This window comes from Oncorhynchus clarkii, chromosome 5, assembly GCF_045791955.1.
Source record: "Oncorhynchus clarkii lewisi isolate Uvic-CL-2024 chromosome 5, UVic_Ocla_1.0, whole genome shotgun sequence".
In the NCBI taxonomy this organism is placed as follows: Eukaryota; Metazoa; Chordata; class Actinopteri; order Salmoniformes; family Salmonidae; genus Oncorhynchus; species Oncorhynchus clarkii.
In genome coordinates this window covers 95,399,669-95,415,173 of record NC_092151.1, presented here as the reverse complement: position 1 = coordinate 95,415,173, position 15,505 = coordinate 95,399,669, and positions in this window count along the sequence as shown.

Below are 15,505 nucleotides of genomic sequence, written 5' to 3'. Positions count from 1 at the left end.
TGACAGTCCAGCTAGACCTACTGTCTCTATAATAATATGACAGACCAGCTAGATCTACTGTCTCTATTATATTATAACAGATCAGCTAGATCTACTAGTTCTATTATAATATGACAGACCAGCAAGATCTACTGTCTCTATTATAATATGACAGACCAGCTAGTCCTTCTGTTTCTATTATAATATGACAGACCAGCTATATCTACTGTCTCTATTATAATATGACACAACCATCAAGATCTACTGTCTCTATGTCTCTATTATATTATGACAGACCAGCTAGAGCTACTGTCTATATTGTATTATGACAGAGCAGCTGGATCTACTGTCTCTATTATAATATGACAGACAAGCTAGATCTACTGTATCTATTATAATATGACAGACCAGCTAGATCTACTGTATCTATTATAATATGACAGACCGGCTAGATCTATTGTCTCTATTATAATTTGACAGAACCATCAAGATCTACTGTCTCTATGTCTCTATTATATTATGACAGACCAGCTAGAGCTACTGTCTCTATTATAATATGACAGACCAGCTAGTCCTTCTGTTTCTATTATAATATGACAGACCAGCTATATCTACTGTCTCTATTATAATATGACACAACCATCAAGATCTACTGTCTCTATGTCTCTATTATATTATGACAGACCAGCTAGAGCTACTGTCTATATTGTATTATGACAGAGCAGCTGGATCTACTGTCTCTATTATAATATGACAGACCAGCTAGATCTACTGTCTCTATTATAATACGACAGACCAGCTGGAACTACTGTCTCTATTATAATATGACAGACCAGCTGGATCTACTGTCTCTATTATAATATGACATACCAGCTAGATCTACTGTCTCTATTATAATATGACAGACCAGCTAGTCCTTCTGTTTCTATTATAATATGACAGACCAGCTATATCTACTGTCTCTATTATAATTTGACAGAACCATCAAGATCTACTGTCTCTATGTCTCTATTATATTATGACAGACCAGCTAGAGCTACTGTCTCTATTATAATATGACAGACCAGCTAGTCCTTCTGTTTCTATTATAATATGACAGACCAGCTATATCTACTGTCTCTATTATAATATGACACAACCATCAAGATCTACTGTCTCTATGTCTCTATTATATTATGACAGACCAGCTAGAGCTACTGTCTATATTGTATTATGACAGAGCAGCTGGATCTACTGTCTCTATTATAATATGACAGACCAGCTAGAGCTACTGTCTATATTGTATTATGACAGAGCAGCTGGATCTACTGTCTCTATTATAATATGACAGACCAGCTAGATCTACTGTCTCTATTATAATACGACAGACCAGCTGGAACTACTGTCTCTATTATAATATGACAGACCAGCTGGATCTACTGTCTCTATTATAATATGACATACCAGCTAGATCTACTGTCTCTATTATAATATGACAGACCAGCTAGTCCTTCTGTTTCTATTATAATATGACAGACCAGCTATATCTACTGTCTCTATTATAATTTGACAGAACCATCAAGATCTACTGTCTCTATGTCTCTATTATATTATGACAGACCAGCTAGAGCTACTGTCTCTATTATAATATGACAGACCAGCTAGTCCTTCTGTTTCTATTATAATATGACAGACCAGCTATATCTACTGTCTCTATTATAATATGACACAACCATCAAGATCTACTGTCTCTATGTCTCTATTATATTATGACAGACCAGCTAGAGCTACTGTCTATATTGTATTATGACAGAGCAGCTGGATCTACTGTCTCTATTATAATATGACAGACCAGCTAGAGCTACTGTCTATATTGTATTATGACAGAGCAGCTGGATCTACTGTCTCTATTATAATATGACAGACCAGCTAGATCTACTGTCTCTATTATAATACGACAGACCAGCTGGAACTACTGTCTCTATTATAATATGACAGACCAGCTGGATCTACTGTCTCTATTATAATATGACATACCAGCTAGATCTACTGTCTCTATTATAATATGACAGACCAGCTGGATCTACTGTCTCTATCATAATATGACACACCAGCTAGATCTACTGTATCTATTATAATATGACAGACCAGCTAGATCTAATGTCTCTATAATAATTTGACAGACCAGCTAGATCTACTGTCTCTATTATATTATGACAGACCAGCTAGATCTACTGTCTCTATTATAATATGACAGACCAGCTAGATCTACTGTATCAATTATAATATGACAGACCAGCTAGATCTACTGTATCTATTATAATATGACAGACCAGCTAGATCTACTGTATCTATTATAATATGACAGACCGGCTAGCTCTATTGTCTCTATTATAATTTGACAGAACCATCAAGATCTACTGTCTCTATGTCTCTATTATATTATGACAGACCAGCTACATCTACTGTCTCTATTATATTATGACAGACTAGCTAGATCTGCTGTCTCTATTATATTATGACAGACCAGCTAGATCTACTGTCTCTATTATATTATGACAGACCAGCTAGATCTACTGTCTCTATTATAATATGACAGACCAGCTAGATCTACTGTATCTATTATAATATGACCTACCAGCTAGATCTACTGTCTCTATAACAATATGATAGACCAGCTACATCTACTGTCTCTATTATAATATGACAGACCAGCTGGATCTACTGTCTCTATTATAATATGACAGACCAGCTACATCTACTGTATCTATTATAATATGACAGACCAGCTAGATCTACTGTCTCTATAATTATATGACAGACCAGCTAGATCTACTGTCTCTATTATATTATAACAGATCAGCTAGATCTACTAGTTCTATTATAATATGACAGACCAGCAAGATCTACTGTCTCTATTATAATATGACAGACCAGCTAGTCCTACTGTTTCTATTATAATATGACAGACCAGCTATATCTACTGTCTCTATTATAATATGACAGAACCATCAAGATCTACTGTCTCTATGTCTCTATTATATTATGACAGACCAGCTAGAGCTACTGTCTATATTGTATTATGACAGAGCAGCTGGATCTACTGTCTCTATTAAATTATGACAGACCAGCTAGATCTACTGTCTCTATTATATTACGACAGATCAGCTATATCTACTGTCTCTATTATAATATGACAGATCAGCTAGATCTACTGTATCTATTATAATATGACAGACCAGCTAGATCTACTGTATCTATTATAATATGACAGACCGGCTAGATCTATTGTCTCTATTATAATTTGACAGAACCATCAAGATCTACTGTTTCTATGTCTCTATTATATTATGACAGACCAGCTAGAGCTACTGTCTCTATTGTTTTATGACAGAGCAGCTAGATCTACTGTCTCTATTAAATTATGACAGACCAGCTAGATCTACTGTCTCTATTATATTATGACAGATCAGCTATATCTACTGTCTCTATTATAATATGACAAACAAGCTAGATCTACTGTCTCTATGTCTCTATTGTATTATGACAGATCAGCTAGATCTACTCTCTATTGTATTATGACAGACCAGCTAGATCTACTGTCTCTATTATATTATGACAGACCAGCTGGATCTACTGTCTCTATAATAATATGACAGACCAGCTAGATCTACTGTATTTATTATAATATGACCGACCAGCTAGATCTACTGTCTCTATAACAATATGATAGACCAGCTAGATCTACTGTGTCTATTATAATATGACAGACCAGCTAGATCTACTGTCTCTATTAAATTATGACAGACCAGCTAGATCTACTGTCTCTATTATATTATGACAGATCAGCTATATCTACTGTCTCTATTATAATATGACAGACCAGCTAGATCTACTGTATCTATTATAATATGACAGACCAGCTAGATCTACTGTATCTATTATAATATGACAGACCAGCTAGATCTACTGTCTCTATAATAATATGACAGACCAGCTAGATCTACTGTCTCTATGTCTCTATTGTATTATGACAGATCAGCTAGATTTACTCTCTATTGTATTATGACAGACCAGCTAGATCTACTTTCTCTATTATATTATGACAGACCAGCTAGATCTACTTTATCTATTATAATATGACAGACCAGCTAGATCTACTGTCTCTATAACAATATGATAGACCAGCTAGATCTACTGTCTCTATTATACTATAACAAATCAGCTAGATCTACTAGTTCTATTATAATATGACAGACCAGCAAGATCTACTGTCTCTATTATAATATGACAGACCAGCTAGATCTACTGTTTCTATTATAATATGACCGACCAGCTAGATCTACTGTCTCTATAACAATATGACAGACCAGCTAGATCTACTGTCTCTATTATATTATGACAGACCAGCTAGATATATTGTCTCTATTAGATTATGACATACCAGCAAGATCTACTGTCTCTATTATAATATGACAGACCAGCTGGATCTACTGTCTCTATTATAATATGACAGACCAGCTAGATCTACTGTATCTATTATAATATGACAGACCAGCTAGATCTACTGTCTCTATAACAATATGATAGACCAGCTAGATCTACTGTCTCTATTATACTATAACAAATCAGCTAGATCTACTAGTTCTATTATAATATGACAGACCAGCAAGATCTACTGTCTCTATTATAATATGACAGACCAGCTAGATCTACTGTATTTATTATAATATGACCGACCAGCTAGATCTACTGTCTCTATAACAATATGATAGACCAGCTAGATCTACTGTCTCTATTATAATATGACAGACCAGCTAGATCTACTGTCTCTATTAAATTATGACAGACCAGCTAGATCTACTGTCTCTATTATATTATGACAGATCAGCTATATCTACTGTCTCTATTATAATATGACAGACCAGCTAGATCTACTGTATCTATTATAATATGACAGACCAGCTAGATCTACTGTATCTATTATAATATGACAGACCAGCTAGATCTACTGTCTCTATAATAATATGACAGACCAGCTAGATCTACTGTATTTATTATAATATGACCGACCAGCTAGATCTACTGTCTCTATAACAATATGATAGACCAGCTAGATCTACTGTCTCTATTATAATATGACAGACCAGCTAGATCTACTGTCTCTATTAAATTATGACAGACCAGCTAGATCTACTGTCTCTATTATATTATGACAGATCAGCTATATCTACTGTCTCTATTATAATATGACAGACCAGCTAGATCTACTGTATCTATTATAATATGACAGACCAGCTAGATCTACTGTCTCTATTATATTATAACAGATCAGCTAGATCTACTAGTTCTATTATAATATGCCAGACCAGCAAGATCTACTGTCTCTATTATAATATGACAGACCAGCTAGATCTACTGTTTCTATTATAATATGACAGACCAGCTAGATCTACCTTCTCCATTATATTATGACAGTCTCTATTATATTATAACAGATCAGCTAGATCTACTAGTTCTATTATAATATGACAGACCAGCAAGATCTACTGTCTCTATTATATTATGACAGACCAGCTGGATCTACTGTCTCTATAATAATATGACAGACCAGCTAGATCTACTGTATTTATTATAATATGACCGACCAGCTAGATCTACTGTCTCTATTATAATATGACAGACCAGCTAGATCTACTGTCTCTATGAAATTATGACAGACCAGCTAGATCTACTGTCTCTATTATATTATGACAGATCAGCTATATCTACTGTCTCTATTATAATATGACAGACCAGCTAGATCTACTGTATCTATTATAATATGACAGACCAGCTAGATCTACTGTATCTATTATAATATGACAGACCAGCTAGATCTACTGTCTCTATAATAATATGACAGACCAGCTAGATCTACTGTCTCTATTATATTATAACAGATCAGCTAGATCTACTAGTTCTATTATAATATGACAGACCAGCAAGATCTACTGTCTCTAGTATAATATGACAGACCAGCTAGTCCTACTGTTTCTATTATAATATGACAGACCAGCTATATCTACTGTCTCTATTATAATATGACAGAACCATCAAGATCTACTGTCTCTATGTCTCTATTATATTATGACAGACCAGCTAGAGATACTGTCTCTATTGTATTATGACAGAGCAGCTAGATCTACTGTCTCTATTATACTATAACAAATCAGCTAGATCTACTAGTTCTATTATAATATGACAGACCAGCAAGATCTACTGTCTCTATTATAATATGACAGACCAGCTAGATCTACTGTATTTATTATAATATGACCGACCAGCTAGATCTACTGTCTCTATAACAATATGATAGACCAGCTAGATCTACTGTCTCTATTATAATATGACAGACCAGCTAGATCTACTGTCTCTATTAAATTATGACAGACCAGCTAGATCTACTGTCTCTATTATATTATGACAGATCAGCTATATCTACTGTCTCTATTATAATATGACAGACCAGCTAGATCTACTGTATCTATTATAATATGACAGACCAGCTAGATCTACTGTATCTATTATAATATGACAGACCAGCTAGATCTACTGTCTCTATAATAATATGACAGACCAGCTAGATCTACTGTATTTATTATAATATGACCGACCAGCTAGATCTACTGTCTCTATAACAATATGATAGACCAGCTAGATCTACTGTCTCTATTATAATATGACAGACCAGCTAGATCTACTGTCTCTATTAAATTATGACAGACCAGCTAGATCTACTGTCTCTATTATATTATGACAGATCAGCTATATCTACTGTCTCTATTATAATATGACAGACCAGCTAGATCTACTGTATCTATTATAATATGACAGACCAGCTAGATCTACTGTCTCTATTATATTATAACAGATCAGCTAGATCTACTAGTTCTATTATAATATGCCAGACCAGCAAGATCTACTGTCTCTATTATAATATGACAGACCAGCTAGATCTACTGTTTCTATTATAATATGACAGACCAGCTAGATCTACCTTCTCCATTATATTATGACAGTCTCTATTATATTATAACAGATCAGCTAGATCTACTAGTTCTATTATAATATGACAGACCAGCAAGATCTACTGTCTCTATTATATTATGACAGACCAGCTGGATCTACTGTCTCTATAATAATATGACAGACCAGCTAGATCTACTGTATTTATTATAATATGACCGACCAGCTAGATCTACTGTCTCTATTATAATATGACAGACCAGCTAGATCTACTGTCTCTATGAAATTATGACAGACCAGCTAGATCTACTGTCTCTATTATATTATGACAGATCAGCTATATCTACTGTCTCTATTATAATATGACAGACCAGCTAGATCTACTGTATCTATTATAATATGACAGACCAGCTAGATCTACTGTATCTATTATAATATGACAGACCAGCTAGATCTACTGTCTCTATAATAATATGACAGACCAGCTAGATCTACTGTCTCTATTATATTATAACAGATCAGCTAGATCTACTAGTTCTATTATAATATGACAGACCAGCAAGATCTACTGTCTCTAGTATAATATGACAGACCAGCTAGTCCTACTGTTTCTATTATAATATGACAGACCAGCTATATCTACTGTCTCTATTATAATATGACAGAACCATCAAGATCTACTGTCTCTATGTCTCTATTATATTATGACAGACCAGCTAGAGATACTGTCTCTATTGTATTATGACAGAGCAGCTAGATCTACTTTCTCTATTAAATTATGACAGACCAGCTAGATCTACTGTCTCTATTATATTATGACAGATCAGCTCTATCTACTGTCTCTATTATAATATGACAAACCAGCTAGATCTACTGTCTCTATTTCTCTATTGTATTATGACAGATCAGCTAGATCTACTCTCTATTGTATTATGACAGACCAGCTAGATCTACTTTCTCTATTATATTATGACAGACCAGCTAGATCTACTGTCTCTATTATATTATGACAGACCAGCTAGATATATTGTCTCTATTATATTATGACATACCAGCAAGATCTACTGTCTCTATTATAATATGACAGACCAGCTGGATCTACTGTCTCTATTATAATATGACAGACCAGCTAGATCTACTGTATCTATTATAATATGACAGACCAGCTAGATCTACTGTCTCTATAACAATATGATAGACCAGCTAGATCTACTGTCTCTATTATATTATAACAGATCAGCTAGATCTACTAGTTCTATTATAATATGACAGACCAGCAAGATCTACTGTCTCTATTATAATATGACAGACCAGCTAGTTCTACCTTCTCCATTATATTATGACAGTCTCTATTATATTATAACAGATCAGCTAGATCTACTAGTTCTATTATAATATGACAGACCAGCAAGATCTACTGTCTCTATTATAATATGACAGACCAGCTAGTTCTACTGTTTCTATTATAATATGACAGACCAGCAATATCTACTGTCTCTATTATAATATGACAGAACCATCAAGATCTACTGTCTCTATGTCTCTATTATATTATGACAGACCAGCTAGAGCTACTGTCTCTATTGTATTATGACAGAGCAGCTAGATCTACTGTCTCTATTAAATTATGACAGACCAGCTAGATCTACTGTCTCTATTATATTATGACAGATCAGCTATATCTACTGTCTCTATTATAATATGACAAACCAGCTAGATCTATTGTCTCTATTTTAATATGACAGAACCAGCTAGATCTACTGTCTCTATAACAATATGATAGACCAGCTAGATCTACTGTCTCTATTATAATATGACAGACCAGCTGGATCTACTGTCTCTATTATAATATGACAGACCAGCTACATCTACTGTATCTATTATAATATGACAGACCAGCTAGATCTACTGTCTCTTTAATAATATGACAGACCAGCTAGATCTACTGTCTCTATTATATTATAACAGATCAGCTAGATCTACTAGTTCTATTATAATATGACAGACCAGCAAGATCTACTGTCTCTATTATAATATGATAGACCAGCTAGTCCTACTGTTTCTATTATAATATGACAGATCAGCTATATCTACTGTCTCGATTAAAATATGACAGAACCATCAAGATCTACTGTCTCCATGTCGCTTTATATTATGACAGACCAGCTAGAGCTACTGTCTCTATTGTATTATGACAGAGCAGCTGGATCTACTGTCTCTATTAAATTATGACAGACCAGCTAGATCTACTGTCTCTATTATATTACGACAGATCAGCTATATCTACTGTCTCTATTATAATATGACAAACCATCTAGATCTACTGTCTCTATGTCTCTTTTGTATTATGACAGACCAGCTAGATCTACTGTCTCTATTATATTCTAACAGATCAGCTAGATCTACTAGTTCTATTATAATATGACAGACCAGCTAGTTCTACTGTTTCTATTATAATATGACAGACCAGCTAGATCTACTGTATCTATTAAAATTTGACAGACCAGCTAGATCAAATCAAATCAAATCAAATCAAATTTTATTTGTCACATACACATGGTTAGCAGATGTTAATGCGAGTGTAGCGAAATGCTTGTGCTTCTAGTTCCGACAATGCAGTAATAACCCACAAGTAATCTAACTAACAATTCCAAAACTACTGTCTTGTACACAGTGTGAGGGGATAAAGAATATGTACATAAGGATATATGAATGAGTGATGGTACAGAGCAGCATAGGCAGATACAGTAGATTGTATCGAGTACAGTATATACATATGAGATGAGTATGTAAACAAAGTGGCATAGTTAAAGTGGCTAGTGATACATGTATTACATAAGGATACAGTCGATGATATAGAGTACAGTATATACGTAAGCCTATGAGATGAATAATGTAGGGTAAGTAACATTATATAAGGTAGCATTGTTTAAAGTGGCTAGTGATATATTTACATTATTTCCCATCAATTCCCATTATTAAAGTGGCTGGAGTTGAGTCAGTGTCAGTGTGTTGGCAGCAGCCACTCAATGTTAGTGGTGGCTGTTTAACAGTCTGATAGCCTTGAGATAGAAGCTGTTTTTCAGTCTCTCGGTCCCAGCTTTGATGCACCTGTACTGACCTCGCCTTCTGGATGATAGCGGGGTGAACAGGCAGTGGCTCGGGTGGTTGATGTCCTTGATGATCTTTATGGCCTTCCTGTGACATCGGGTGGTGTAGGTGTCCTGGAGGGCAGGTAGTTTGCCCCCGGTGATGCGTTGTGCAGACCTCACTACCCTCTGGAGAGCCTTACGGTTGAGGGCGGAGCAGTTGCCGTACCAGGCGGTGATACAGCCCGCCAGGATGCTCTCGATTGTGCATCTGTAGAAGTTTGTGAGTGCTTTTGGTGACAAGCCGAATTTCTTCAGCCTCCTGAGGTTGAAGAGGCGCTGCTGCGCCTTCTTCACAATGCTGTCTGTGTGAATGGACCAATTCAGTTTGTCTGTGATGTGTATGCCGAGGAACTTAAAACTTGCTACCCTCTCCACTACTGTTCCATCGATGTGGATAGGGGGGTGTTCCCTCTGCTGTTTCCTGAAGTCCACAATCATCTCCTTAGTTTTGTTGACGTTGAGTGTGAGGTTATTTTCCTGACACCACACTCCGAGGGCCCTCACCTCCTCCCTGTAGGCCGTCTCGTCGTTGTTGGTAATCAAGCCTACCACTGTTGTGTCGTCCACAAACTTGATGATTGAGTTGGAGGCGTGCGTGGCCACGCAGTCGTGGGTGAACAGGGAGTACAGGAGAGGGCTCAGAACGCACCCTTGTGGGGCCCCAGTGTTGAGGATCAGCGGGGAGGAGATGTTGTTGCCTACCCTCACCACCTGGGGGCGGCCCGTCAGGAAGTCCAGTACCCAGTTGCACAGGGCGGGGTCGAGACCCAGGGTCTCGAGCTTGATGACGAGCTTGGAGGGTACTATGGTGTTGAATGCCGAGCTGTAGTCAATGAACAGCATTCTCACATAGGTATTCCTCTTGTCCAGATGGGTTTGGGCAGTGTGCAGTGTGGTTGAGATTGCATCGTCTGTGGACCTATTTGGGCGGTAAGCAAATTGGAGTGGGTCTAGGGTGTCAGGTAGGGTGGAGCTGATATGGTCCTTGACTAGTCTCTCAAAGCACTTCATGATGACGGATGTGAGTGCTACAGGGCGGTAGTCGTTTAGCTCAGTTACCTTAGCTTTCTTGGGAACAGGAACAATGGTGGCCCTCTTGAAGCATGTGGGAACAGCAGACTGGTATAGGGATTGATTGAATATGTCCGTAAACACACCGGCCAGCTGGTCTGCGCATGCTCTGAGGGCGCGGCTGGGGATGCCGTCTGGGCCTGCAGCCTTGCGAGGGTTAACACGTTTAAATGTCTTACTCACCTCGGCTGCAGTGAAGGAGAGACCGCAAGTTTTCATTGCAGGCCGTGTCAGTGGCACTGTATTGTCCTCAAAGCGGGCAAAAAAGTTATTTAGTCTGCCTGGGAGCAGGGCATCCTGGTCCGTGACTGGGCTGGATTTCTTCCTGTAGTCCGTGATTGACTGTAGACCCTGCCACATGCCTCTTGTGTCTGAGCCGTTGAATTGAGATTCTACTTTGTCTCTGTACTGACGCTTAGCTTGTTTGATAGCCTTGCGGAGGGAATAGCTGCACTGTTTGTATTCGGTCATGTTACCAGACACCTTGCCCTGATTAAAAGCAGTGGTTCGCGCTTTCAGTTTCACACGAATGCTGCCATCAATCCACGGTTTCTGGTTAGGGAATGTTTTAATCGTTGCTATGGGAACGACATCTTCAACGCACGTTCTAATGAACTCGCACACCGAATCAGCGTATTCGTCAATGTTGTTGTCTGACGCAATACGAAACATGTCCCAGTCCACGTGATGGAAGCAGTCTTGGAGTGTGGAGTCAGCTTGGTCGGACCAGCGTTGGACAGACCTCAGCGTGGGAGCCTCTTGTTTTAGTTTCTGTCTGTAGGCAGGGATCAACAAAATGGAGTCGTGGTCAGCTTTTCCGAAAGGGGGGCGGGGCAGGGCCTTATATGCGTCGCGGAAGTTAGAGTAACAATGATCCAAAGTCTTTCCACCCCTGGTTGCGCAATCGATATGCTGATAAAATTTGGGGAGTCTTGTTTTCAGATTAGCCTTGTTAAAATCCCCAGCTACAATGAATGCAGCCTCCGGATAAATGGTTTCCAGTTTGCAAAGAGTCAAATAAAGTTCATTCAGAGCCAACGATGTTTGGGGGGGGATATATACGGCTGTGATTATAATCGAAGAGAATTCTCTTGGTAGATAATGCGGTCTACATTTGATTGTGAGGAATTCTAAATCAGGTGAACAGAAGGATTTGAGTTCCTGTATGTTTCTTTCATCACACCATGTCACGTTAGTCATAAGGCATACGCCCCCGCCCCTCTTTTTACCAGAAAGATGTTTTTTCCTGTCTGCGCGATGCGTGGAGAAACCTGTTGGCTGCACCGCTTCGGATAGCGTCTCTCCAGTAAGCCACGTTTCCGTGAAGCAAAGAACGTTACAGTCTCTGATGTCCCTCTGGAATGCTACCCTATTGTCTCTATAATAATATGACAAACTAGCTAGATCTGCTGTCTCTATTACATTATGACATACCAGCTAGATCTACTGTCTCTATTACATTATGACAGACCAGCTAGATCTACTGTCTCTATTATATTATGACAGACCAGCTAGATCTATTGTCTCTATTATATTATGACAGACCAGCTAGATCTACTCTCTCTATTATAATATGACAGACCAGCTGGATCTACTGTCTCTATTATAATATGACAGACCAGCTAGATCTACTGTATCTATTATAATATGACAGACCAGCTAGATCTACTGTCTCTATTATATTATAACAGATCAGCTAGATCTACTAGTTCTATTATAATATGACAGACCAGCAAGATCTACTGTCTCTATTATAATATGACAGACCAGCTAGATCTACTGTTTCTATTATAATATGACAGACCAGCTAGCTCTACCTTCTCTATTATATTATGACAGTCTCTATTATATTATAACAGATCAGCTAGATCTACTAGTTCTATTATAATATGACAGACCAGCAAGATCTACTGTCTCTATTATAATATGACAGACCAGCTAGTTCTACTGTTTCTATTATAATATGACAGACCAGATATATCTACTGTCTCTATTATAATATGACAAACCAGCTAGATCTACTGTCTCTATGTCTCTATTGTATTATGACAGATCAGCTAGATCTACTCTCTATTGTATTATGACAGACCAGCTAGATCTACTGTCTCTATTATATTATGACAGACCAGCTAGATCTACAGAATCTATTATAATATGACAGACCAGCTAGTTCTACTGTTTCTATTATAATATGACAGACCAGATATATCTACTGTCTCTATTATAATATGACAAACCAGCTAGATCTACTGTCTCTATGTCTCTATTGTATTATGACAGATCAGCTAGATCTACTCTCTATTGTATTATGACAGACCAGCTAGATCTACTGTCTCTATTATATTATGACAGACCAGCTAGATCTACAGAATCTATTATAATTTGACAGACCAGCTAGATCTATTGTCTCTATAATAATTTGACAGACACTCTAGATCTGCTGTCTCTATTACATTATGACAGACCAGCTGGATCTACTGTCTATTGTCTACCAGCTGGATCTATTGTCTCTATTATAATTTGACAGAACCATCAAGATCTACTGTCTCTATGTCTCTATTATATTATGACAGACCAGCTAGAGCTACTGTCTCTATTGTATTATGACAGAGCAGCTAGATCTACTGTTTCTATTAAATTATGACAGACCAGCTAGATCTACTGTCTATATTATATTATGACAGATCAGCTAGATCTACTGTCTCTATTTTAATATGACAGAACCAGCTTGATATACTGTCTCTATGTCTCTATTATATTATGACAGACCAGCTAGATCTACTGTCTCTATTATAATATGACAGACCAGCTAGATCTACTCTCTCTATTGTATTATGACATAGTAGTTAGATCTACTGTCTCTATTATATGATGACAGACCAGCTAGATCTACTGTTTCTATGTCTCTATTATATTATGACAGACCAGCTAGATCTACTATCTCTATTATATTATGACAGACATAATCTGCATAATCTACTAGATCTACTGTCTCTATTATAATATGACAGACCAGCTAGATCTACAGTCTCTATAATAATATGACAGACCAGGTATATCTACTGTATCTATTACAATTTGAAAGACTAGCTAGATCTATTGTCTCTATTATAATATGACAGACCAGCTAGATCTACTGTCTCTATTATATTATGGCAGACCAGGTATATCTACTATATCTATTATAATTTGACAGACCAGCTAGATCTACTGCTTCTATTATATTATGACAGACAGGCTAGATCTACTGTCTCTATTATAATATGACAAACCAGATAAATCTACTGTCTCTATTATATTATGACAGACCAGATAGATCTACTGTCTCTATTATAATATGACAGACCAGCTGGATCTACTGTCTCTATTATAATATGACAGACCAGCTAGATCTACTGTATTTATTATCATATGACAGACCAGCTAGATCTACTGTTTCTATTATAATATGAGAGACCAGCTGGATCTACTGTCTCTATTAGAATATGACAGACCAGCTAGATCTACTGTCTCTATTATATTATGACAGACCAGCTAGATCTACTGTTTCTATGTCTCGATTATATTATGACAGACCAGATAGATCTACTCTCTCTATTATATTATGACAGACATAAACTACATAATCTACTAGATCTACTGTGTCTTTTACAATATGACAGACCAGCAATATCTACTGTCTCTATTATAATATGACAGACCAGCTAGATCTACTGTCTCTATTAGATTATGTTAGACCAGCTAGATCTACTGTCTCTATTATAATAACACAGAACAGCTAGATCTACTGTCTCTATTATAATATGACAGACCGGCTAGATCTACTGTCTCTATTATAATATGACAGACCAGCTGGATCTACTGTCTCTTTTAGATTATTTTAGACCAGCTAGATCTACTGTCTCAATTATAATAACACAGACCAGCTAGATCTACTGTCTCTATTATAATATGACAGACCAGCTAGATCTACTGTATCTATTATATTATCACAGACCAGCTAGATCTACTGTCTCTATTATAATATGACAGACCAGCTGGATCTACTGTCTCTATTATAATATGACAGACCAGCTGGATCTACTGTCTCTATTATAATATGACAGACCAGCTAGATCTACTGTATCTATTATATTATGAAAGACCAGCTGGATCTACTGTCTCTATTATATTATGACAAACCAGCAAGATCTACTGTCTCTATTATAATATGACAGACCAGCTGGATCTACTGTCTCTATTATAATATGACAGACCTGCTAGATCTACTGTATCTATTATATTATGACAGACCAGCTACATCTACCGTCTCTATT